Genomic DNA, 11,234 nt, shown 5'->3' on the forward strand with positions numbered 1-11,234 from the left:
CAGCCCCATCCAAAAATAGTGAACAGTGGAGTATGTATGGGACATAAACCTCAAGGTGTGCTCTGTGATTGTAGGGGTCTCAACCTGTGGTGGTTGGATGGTGATCTGGAGAATAACTACAGCAAGGGAACATCTCAGTTGCTTTGTCTTTCACCCAGAGAGGGCCCAGTTTCAGCACTGAAAAGGGCACCTCATGGTGAAGCTCAGGAAGGGTTTTAGATATCTCAACAAAAAGATGGACTTTGCAGTTTCAGTGGTGCCTGGAAGGGGGAATTTGAGGCATGTGGAGTAGCTAATCAGATTGGAACTTGCCTTAGAGAAGGGGGCTGAGGCCTGTAGGGTTTGTTTACAGGAGCTTTGCATCTAAGTGAGATCCCTTCATGTAAGCTCTTTATATTAATTGCTCTGGAGGAGGCATGTCTCAATGAACAGATGGCTTTATTTCCCTCCCTGGCCTGCAGGCCACGTGGGAGGATTTCCTTCCCCAACACGCCGTTGGGGACAGGTACACAAAGTCACATCTTGTGCTGTGCCAGAGCTGGGGCGTGGTGGGACCATCCTGGCAGTGCCTGGTGGGCAGCAGGGTAGGCACAAGGAGCCCCACGTGCTTTCCAACCCCATGGCTTCACTCTCAGCATCCCATAATAGCACACATGCTAAAGGATGTGACTCTTTAGGAGGTTATTAATGGTTTCCCATGGGAACTGGGAACCTGGTGGTTTCCATCCATCTCACCCAAGGTTCAGAAATAGAAAGGGGCTCTTCTGTGCTCCCCCACGTCTTGCTCAGCCATGGGTCTGCCAACAGGAAAGTGGGATGCTGTGGGAACAGCTCCTGGGGCTGGGACGTGTTTTCCCTGCTGGGGGAAGAACAGTGAGTCAGCAGAGCTAAAGATGTCTCTTGATGGTGTCACTGCTTCCTCCTGCCTGCCTGAGACACAACTCCTCTGCTGTGGTGGAACAGTGTGCCCCGGCCGGCAGACTACTACTGGGACAGAGCCTTTGCTTTCAGGGTGGCAAGGAGGACTTGCTGCTTGATGGCAGCACAGTAGGATCTTCAGATTGGAAGGTGGATGAGATGTTAGTTGGGTGGGCTTAAAGTGGCTGGGTAATGCTCCACAGTGCCTGCCAGGGAATCAGCAGCAGCCCACAAGCAGGGTTAGGCCCTCTGGAGTTATTTTGACAGGCAGTGGTGGAGTGCCCATCCCTGGAGGGGTTTCAACACCATGTAGATGTGATGCTGAGGGACATGATTTAGTGGTGACTTGGCAGTGCTGGGTTAATGCTTGGACTTGATCATCTTGAGGATCTTTTCCAACCAAAATGGTTCTGTGATTTGAAACCCACTTTGGAGAGGACAAGGGAATGGCATCCAAATTATGTCATGCATCCCCTCTGCAGGAAAGGACGTGATCATGCTGAGTAAGGGAATTTCTTGGCTCTGAGGTGTTGAGTTTTCACACTCTCTGAGCTTCAAAAGCTGGAACAGCTCAAGCTGAGCTGTGCACATCACAGGGGTTGGCTCTGGGGGGTCCCCATTTCCTCAGCCTGGAGCAAGCTGCTACCCCTTGGCAGGACCTGACTGTGCAAGTTGAAAGCCGTGAGGGTCAAATAAAGCTTCAAACCCAGATTTTGTCATAGAATCATAGAATTGTTTAGGTTGGAAAAGACCTCTAAGGTCATTGAGTCCAACCATCAACTTAGAACCACCAAGGCTATCAAGCCAAGACCCCAAGTGTCATGTCCACAGGTTTCTTGAACACCTCTCGGGATGGTGACTCCATCACCTCCCTGGCAGCCTGTTCCAATGCCTGACCACTCTTGCAGCAAAGAAATTGTTCCTAATATCCAATCAAAACCTCTCCCTCCACCTCCCTCTCTCCGCCTTCCTCCGTCCCTTTCCCACAAAACTGATAGGAGAAGTAGGGGAGACCCCCAAAACTTATATGGCAGCATCCCAAGTGAAAAATCCACTTGGGAACACTCATTTATGCACAGGCACTTTCAAGACCAGCTGAGGGATCTTGCCACATCCTGGGAAGGCCCCAGCACGCAGCACCTCCCAGCACAGCCCCCTCTTATCCTTTCCTAATGACACTGTTTTTTCTGGGCTTTCCTTGGGCTGCAAATGGTTATGCAAATTCCCAAATACTTTCCTACTTCCTTTTGCAGCTGTCTAACAGAACGGATTCTTTTCTGATACTTACCTAACCCGGGAAATCTGTTTTCCATCTCATCTCAGCCAAGGTTTTTCTTCTTCTTTTTATTATTTATTCTTTTCTTGTTTTATTTTTTTTTCCACCAGTCCTTCCCAGTCGTTTTCCTTTAACACTTTTGGTTTGCTGGGTGAACTTTGCAAGGTGGAGATAAACGAAAGTGCAGATCTATCGCTTGTCACACGCTGCTGCTTAGAGATGTGGGATTTCCACAAGCCACCCTCCCCCCCACCCTGTCCCCCCCACACACACTCTGGATTGGAAGAGAGGGATGTAAATCATTGGCTTGAAACCACGGTAATTCAACAAGATTATAGGAGAGAGAAAATCCACTTCCTACCCAAAGTAACAGTCTCTTCATTTCTCCACCTACACAAGCCCTACGCATCCCCCGAGATCCTCTTCTGTGTTTTCCTGCCAAGGCTGTGGTACAATAATTAAAATCCATATGCAAAGATGTCCCTGTGAAACCCATGGTGGGGCTCATAATTACTTTGGAATTGGTCAGAGAGTTCCCATCCCTCAGCCCCCAGCCTGCTCCACTCCGTTTGAGGAGTCCCAGACCTAGAAGGATAAGAAAAGCTCCAAATGCCAGGACAGAAGGATGTGTTCAAGGGTTGCCATCTTCTTGCCACCTTGGCCTTTTTTAAGTAGCATGAGCAAACTGGGCTTTTCTTTGCCAGGAGAGAAGTTCTGGGATGGGTAGAGCAGTGTGCATGGGAGCAACAGGATGCTGTACCCCACTGCTACGTCCACCCCAGAGCTTTGGATCCCCTGCACCGCTGTAGCCAAAGCTACAGTGGGATGCCATTTTGGGCCCCTTCCTCCAAGAGGGATATTGAGATGCTGGAGTGGGTCCAGAGGAGGGCAACAAAGGGTTTGGAGAACTCATAGGAGCAGCTGAGGGACCTGGGGTTGTTTAGTGTGGAGAAGAGGAGGCTGAGGGGAGACCTTGTGGCTCTCTGTAACTCTCTGAATGCAGATTGCAGCTGGCTGGGTTGGTCTCTCCTCCCAAGCAACAAGTGGCAGGATAAGAGGAGATGGACTCAAGTCACCCCAAGTCAGGTTTAGGTTAGTCATTAGAAGAAACTTCTTCACTGGAAGGGTTCTCAAAGACTGGAGCAGGCTGCTCTGGGAGGAGTTCATCCCTGAAGTGTTTCAAAGAGGCAGAGATGTGGTGCTGAGGGACATGGTTTAGCACCAGCCTTGGCAGGGTTAGAGAATGGTTGAACTCCATGATCTTAAAGGTCATTTCCAATGAAAATGTCACAGAAAAGAAGTGCCCTGGAGCCTGCCTAGCTCTGGCTTGCAGGAGGAGGTTCCAGTAATGAATTTTCAATGAATCATTTTTCTAATTATAGAAAATTATTTTTACAAACATTTTCCTACGAAGAGAGTTGGAACCCAGAGCCAAAAAGGTGAGAGGCTGAAATTTAGTGCCTAAAACAGTGACCACATGATAATTTCATTTTAATTAGCAGGCCAAATACTCCTTCAAAATGCAGAGCAGCTGCCGAGCTCATTCCACCACCACAGTGAGTGCTGGTGTAAGGCTGCAGTGAGAGCTGGCCAGGCTGGGGACATGGGTGCAGAGGAACCTCCTGGAGCTCAACGAGCACAAGTCCAGGGTACTATGCCAGGGGAGGAATAATCCCCTAGAGAAGGACCTGGGGACTGCTGGAGACCATAAGCCAGCAATGTGCTCTTGTGGTCAAGAAGGCAAATGTTGTCCTGAGGTGCATTAAGAAGAGTGTGGCCAGCAAGTCAGGAGAGGTTCTCCTCTCCTTGTACTCTGCCCTAGGGAGGCCACATCTGCAGCACTGAGTCCAGTTCTGGGTAGGTTCAGACTGGAGGTGAGGAGGAAGTTCTTCACCATGAGAGTGGTGAGAGCCTGGAATGGGTTGTCCAGGGAGGTGGTTGAGGCTCCATCCCTGGAGGCGTTTAAGGCCAGGCTGGATGGGGCTGTGGGCAGCCTGCTCTAGGGTAGGGTGTCCCTGCCTCTGGGCAGGAGGTTGGAACTGGCTGATCCTTATAGTCCCTTCCAACCCTGACTGACTCTATGATTCTGCAGAGACGAGGAGCAAGTTGTTTGGTGTGCGGGCGCTGGAAGCCTGGAGCAGGCTGCCCAGAGGGGCTGTGTAGGCTCCTGGGGGCATGGTTTAGCGGCCACGGTGGTCTCACGTTGGTGGTTGGACTGGCAGATCCTGGAGGTCTTTCCCAATGGAAACAACTGTGAGATTCTTATTAAATCAGCTAAGGGTTAAAGCTGTGCGGTTTGCCTCCTCTGCCCCCCCGGCCGAAGTCACCAAAGGTAGGGACCCCAGCAGCTATTGAGCCGGGGAAGAATTCGCCATTGAGCGCCCGGCAGGGCTCGGCGCGGCCCCGCCGCCGCCCGGCACTATCGCATTACCGCGCCGCAGAGAGAGCCCAGCCGCTTCCGCCGGCGCCTCCAGAATGGGGGGATCTCTTTACAAAGCCCCCACTTCAGGCCAGCTGAATGCCTCCTCCCAGCCTCCCAAATCCCGCTGCCCTAATCCCTTGCAGCAACAAAGATCTGTTTCTTTGCTTAGCATGAAGTAGACCTCAGAGGGCCGGTGTGTGCCTTGGCCTGGAGGCCAAAAAGCCTCCTGTTTACAATTTCCCTATTCCTGTTTTTAATGTTGTTCTGAGAAGCAGCCACAAAGGGCTGGTTTTGTCCAGCGGGAACAAGGGAGCTATTAGAGAGGGGACGGAGGAAGGAAGGAAGGGAGATCCAAAAGGAGCAGCCCAGGAGGGATTAGCATACACAGCTGTTCCCTCAGGGATGCTTTGTAGAATTTCCCCCTCATTTACATTTTTCAATATCTGGTTTCCTCATTTTCAGCCCCCCTCACCGTCCCCTCCTCCCTCCCCCACCCCCCCCACTGTCTTCAGGACCATCTGCCCGTTTTATTGGAGTTTCTGTTGTGTTCGGGGCAGGAGCATCCAGCACAGTGTGCTTCAGTGCTGCCGTCCCCGTCGGCTGGGCTACACCCCTTTCGCTCGCTTACAGCCCTCTCTCCTGCTCTGCTTGTCTTATCCCAGCACCCCAGCACGGTGAGGCTTGGAAGTGGCCTCTGGAGATGATCCGGTCCAACCCCTCTGCTAAAGCAGAGGCACCCCCAGCAGCTTGCCCAGGATCATGGCCAGGTTCCACCTGAAGATGAGGAGAAACTTGCTTAGTGTGAGGGTGCTGGAGCCCTGGAGCAGGCTGCCCCTCTGGACAGATTGTGGAGCCTTCCTTTCTGGAGAGCTTCCAAACCCACCTGGCCGTTGTGATCCTGCTTTAGTAGGAGGTTTGGACTGGATAATCTCCAGAGGTCCCTTTCAGGCTCACCACTCTGTGACTGTGTGTGAGTCTCTGCTCTGGTTTAGAGCTACAACCCCCTGTGCCTGCCTGCACCTATGCTCATCCACATCACCCATCTGAAGTGGGGACATATGATTGCAGTGAAATGACCAGGGCAGCACTTTTGTTTCCTTTGTGAAACTGAAGAGGTCATCAAACCCAGCCACTAACGTTACCACCACGGCCATGATGGTAGTGTTAGGTCAATGGTTGGACTTGGTCATCTAAGAGATCTTTCCCAACCGAATCAGTTCACTGATGATATAGATATCTGCCTCTACTTTTGCAGCTCCAGTTTGGTTGTTTCCAGTGCTGCAGCCTGTTCCTCACATTGAAATTACAGCAGGTCCTTCCAATTAATGACCTGGTTTATTTATTCCCCCCTCCCCAGCATAGGAGCACTCCAAAGCTCATTAAGGCCATTAACAAAATTTATTTTAGGCAAATGGATGCTCTACTCAGAATTGTAATCCAGCTAAATGCAGGAATAAATCAAGAATTGGAGTTTTACTGTCCTGGCCCTGAATGTTTCACTGTATTTCCAGCATAAGGGATCCCACTGTATGGATTTAGGATGTCTGCAGCTTTTACGTGGCTTCGTGTTCAATATTTGAAGTTCCTTCTAAGGAGGTATCAAAGCAAAAGTTGCATTTCAGCTCCATCCCAAAAGCTTTCACATATTCAGAACGACTTAGTGCTTATAAAAGTCATTTGCTCCTGTGGAATTTGTTTAATAGATCTCCTGGAAACAGGGTGGTTTGTCCCATCCAGCAGGAGCTTGGGCTGCGAACTGGAGGCTGTGGTTAACATCCTCCCGACTCACTCGGGGACGTCCAGCCTTAACCCTTCCTTCCTGCCCACAGTGGAATTATCATTAACTCTTAACTCCTTTTCAAGAAGAATATTTTATTTTATTAATTCCTTTTTTGTCAGTCTGTGGAATTCTTCCAAGCATGTCTCCCTTTTCACAAATGAAAATCCAGCCTCCTCCTCCAGATGCTGGCTCAACCATCCTGACTTGGTACAGGCTTGCTGAGGCACCAGCCCAGCACTGCCACCTTCAAAGCAGCCTTTCCAGAGTAAGCTGAGGAGAACGCTTCCTCAAAAGCCACAGCTTCAGCTACTCTTATTACTCATCATATCCTTGATGGGTATTATGAGTGTGATGGAACTTAAAAATAACATTTAAGGAACTTCAGCTTCACCAGCCTCCAGCAGACTTGGTTTCTGTGCGGTGCAGGCTTCTTCCTTGGGATGAGAGAATGGGGACTGTGATGGGAGTGTTGATGGTAATGGACATTTTCTATATCATTACTTGGAGCAGGAGCAGGGAAGTGATCATGCCCCTGTACTGGGCACTGATGAGGACAAACCTAGTCCAACAGGACCACCATCCTGGGTTCAGTTTTGGGTCTTCACTCCAAAAAGGTCACTGAGGGGCTGGAGCAGGTTCAAAGAAGGGCAACAAAGCTGGTGAAGAAACTGGAGGACAGGGCTGCAGAGGAGCAGCTGAGGGAATTGGGGTTGATTGGAGAAGGGGACACTGAGGGGAGACTTCCTTGCTCTCTACAACTCCCTGAAAGGAGGCTGGAGCCGGGTGTGCTCCTGACTCCACACCCATCTCCTGTTGGTAGAGCAGACCAGGATGGTGGTCCTGTTGGAGTCAGGAGGTCAAACCAATATTAAATCCAAATTGCCTGAGTAGAACTAGTGAAGATTTAGCACCAGCAGTGTCAGGATACTTCAGCACTGACTGAACTATATTTTTATTATCCATGAAATTTCTGTTCTTAGATTGAATCCAGTAAATATGTTGGGCTGTGGGTAAAAACTGTCCTGCCTCTGACTTTTTTTAGGGTGGAAACAAGATATGTTTTCCTTAAACCTCTTTATTTTCACTCTTTTTCTATTCCTTTATTCTTTTTGTTACCAAGCACAGTGATACTAAAATTTAGCACCTCAACAATGATGAGACCCTCTCTAGTGTCCTCCCCAGTAGTAGGGTATTGATGATTGCTGGATCTGGGCTGTGATCTCCAAGCAACCACCAACCCCCTGCTTTAACCCAGCTCATTTCCATGCTGGATCCAGCTTCCTCAGCGCTACATTTCCTTGAGGTAATACTTGAGTCCCTAAACCTCATATTTATGGCTGCTCAGGCTCTTTTTTTTCAGTCTATTTTTGCCTTGTAAGAGGTTGTGACCTGGGTGAGTGGCTGGCTGGTTCCCTCCCCTGGGGCTGTGGTGAGGATGGTCCTAGCAGGACCTTGTTCTCCTCCTCGCTCATACTTTAGCTCCCAAGGCTGATGTTGCAGCAGATGTGGTGACATGGACCAGGATGAGGACCACCAGTTTTGTTCTCTCAGATGATAACTTCTGGCTCCTCCAGTGCATTGTTTTGTACTGACAGGAACAAATTAAGGCATTGTCCTTGCTCCAGGAAGTTTCACATCTTGCCTTGATGAGGTCCTGGCCCCCAAAAGTGCCTGTCTGCTCCCCCAGCAGTGACTCTTGACACCCACATATGGGGCTGGTGTCGTGGGGTGAGGGTTTTTTTTCTCTTTAGGGTTGACTTGGAAGCTTGCCCATACAAAAAGAGAGAATAAGGAGCTATTTGATAGCTGTTGGGATAGATGGAACACCTCCATGCTTTGGAAAGAGAGTGGAGTGTGGGGGTGGTTTGTAGCTCTGTACAGGGGAGAAGGGCTGGGGCGGAGAGGGACAAGAAGGTCTAGGGCAGTGCTGTGAAGATGAGAAGAGGCAGATACTGTGGAAAGCAGTTGGGGAAGAAGCTTTCCGTGCAGGAAGCTGAGATGTTATGACTAGTTCTCAGTTTCCTGGACAAAAAGATTCTTGTCTATTGAAATATTTCTGCTTCACAGAGCCCCAGTTCCCCAGACACAATGAAATCTGCCTTTTCTCCTGGCCTGCTCCTTTTCCATTTGCAGCAGGTGGGCCAGGTTGCTGTGTGTTGCCAAGTCAGAGATACACAGCCTGCTGCAGGAGCTGCTTCACCTGAGGATCAGGGAAGGGCAGGTTCTGGGAATGAGGCTTCGTTCCAGTGTCCCATTGCACCTGCTGGTGGAGATGCTGCCCTGGTGAGACCAGGGCCAGGGTCTCACAACTGCAGTGTCAAACATTTCTCCCTTCTTTCCAGTCTGAATCTGCTTCTTTGAGTTCAAACCATCACCCTTTATCCTATCACAACAGGCCCTGCTCCAAAGTCTGTCCCCAGCTTTCTTCCTGGTCCCTCTAAGCACTGAAAGGCCACCAGAAGGGCTCCCTAGAGCCCTCTTTTCTGCAGACTGAACAAGCCCAACTCTCAGCATGGCCTCCCATCGTTGCTGTGGCCTCCTCTGGGGTGGCTGTTGCTGCTGTCACATCATTTGTCTGTGCTACTTAGAGCTACTGACAAAATAATTGTGAGGTGCCTAATTGTTTTTGGGTGATGTTCAGGCACCAAAGTGAGGTGGAAGCAATTTTTCCAGGATGGTTTTGAGCTTTTCTGTGGTGGTGTCATTGCTGAGTTGGTTGCAGGGAGGAAAGAACTGGGAGAGGTGGGCAGTGGGGTTGGAGCCTGTGGCATGGTCCTTGGGATGTGGGGAAGTGAACAATTAGGTGCAATCAGGAAAAATATTTTCTTCTCAGGCTCAAACCCTTCAGTTGTGCATGGAAGGAGAGGAGAAATGTTTGGAGTGATGGGACGGAGCAGGCCCTGGCTGAGCAGCAGGATGATGTCTGAAGCTGTGATGTACATACTGGTGTCCACAGTATGTGCACATGAAGAGAGGAGAAGGTGTGTTCCAGAACCCCAGCACTGATTGCCTGGGCAGGTGGGAGGAGTGGATGGTGTTTAAGAGCCATGAGGACCTTTATCTGCTCCTTGGTGGGGACAGTGTTAATCGGCCAGGCTTAGCAGCATGTGGGATGGCAGGAGGAGCAGGAGGGCTGCTAAGCAGCAGGAAATGGTTTGCTGTGAGGTGGGCTTAGCACGGCATAAACCACACAAAGTTAAAGCCTGAGGTGGGGACCGAGCTGGAGCTACTCAGCAGAAGTGGCCAGAGGGTGTGGTTTGTCCTGCGTGGTGGTGCTGCAGCTAATGCTGAAGGACCCTGTCACTGGCTTTTCCCTTTGGACAGAAAGACTTCTGCAAGGTTTCAGAGTCTTTAAGCCCCAATCAACCTGACTTGGAATGGTTCCAGGCATGGGGCATCTCCCATCTCTCTGGGCAATCTGGATCAGGGTCTCACCACACTCAGCATTCTAGTCCCCAGAAATAATTTCACTCCTTTAATTATCCTGTGCTTAAGGTGTGTTTTTAAGACCTACAGCAAGCTGCCAAGTGCCTGGAAATCGTTTTCCTCTTTGATTTGTCCTGCACTTCAGGAAGCTCTTCACAATGAGGGTGGTGAGAACAGGTTGCCCGGAGATGTGGTTGAGGCCCCATGCCTGGAGACACCCAAGAGCAGACTTGCTGTGGCCCTGGGCAGTCTGATCTTGCAGGAGATGGCTCTGCTGACTGCAGAGAGGTTGGACAAGATGACCTTTGAGGGTCCCTTCCGAGCCAACGCCATCTGTGTATTTTTAAGACGTAGTGCAGTTGTCATTTGAAAGCCTTGACTTGGCTCTTGGTGCTCACCGGATGCACCAAGGTTCCTCTGTGCTTGGTGGTGAGAGCAGATGGTCCCAGGGATGAGGGGTGGGCGGATGAAGATGTTCTGTGCTTTGGGTGGTAGATGGATCATGGTCCAGCTGCGGAAATGGGCTGGGGGAGGATGTGAGCAACAGAGGATCCATATCCTGGAAGTGTGATGGTGTCATGGCTTGGGAATTCAGCAGGATCAATGCCTTTGCCTGCTCTGATGTAGACAATCTGCCTGGTGTGGGAATCAGAGCTTCCTGCAGCACTAGCTCAGTGGGGAAGGGAAAATCCTGAGAGCCAGCAGCAGAGGGGAGGATGAAGCAGGTAAAGTCATCAGCAGTGACCACCCCTTGCGTGGGGATTATGCCAAGCTTGGAGCTATGGCTTCCTGATGCTCCATGAGGAGTGGGGGCTGCGAGCAAAGACCTCTCCCCCTCTTCCCCCACAGTTACCACAAGCTGCCCTCAGCCAGAATGAATTTGTCCATGGGCTTAGAAAGAGTCCAACCTGCACAAATCCTGCTGATGCTTCTGCAGGAAGTTTGCCAGGCCTCACTCTGACAAATTCCCCCATGGAAATCGCTCCTTGGGAATTCCCTAATTTACACTGTCCCAAAGAAGGGCAGTGAAGCTGGTGAGAGGCAGCTGAGGGGCCTAGAGTTGTTCAGTCTGGAGACAAAGGGGGCTCCCTTTCTACAACTCTGTGAAATGAGGCTGAGGCCAGGTGGGGAGTGGTCTCTTCTCCCAAGGAACAAGTGATAGGACAAGAGCAAATGGCCTCAAGTTGCACTAGGGGAGGGTTGGTTGGACATGAGGACTAATTTCTTCCCCCGAAGGGTTGTCAAGGCCTGGACCAGATTGTACAGGAGGGTGATGGATTCCCCACTCCTGGAGGGGTTTCAGAGCCTTGGAGATGTGATGCTGAGTGACATGGTTTAGTGGTGAGCTGGCAGTGCTGGGTTAATGGCTGGGCTTGATAATCTTAAAGGTCTTTTCCAACCAGAACAATTCT

Source organism: Pogoniulus pusillus, chromosome 22 (genome assembly GCF_015220805.1).
Source record: "Pogoniulus pusillus isolate bPogPus1 chromosome 22, bPogPus1.pri, whole genome shotgun sequence".
NCBI lineage: Eukaryota > Metazoa > Chordata > Aves > Piciformes > Lybiidae > Pogoniulus > Pogoniulus pusillus.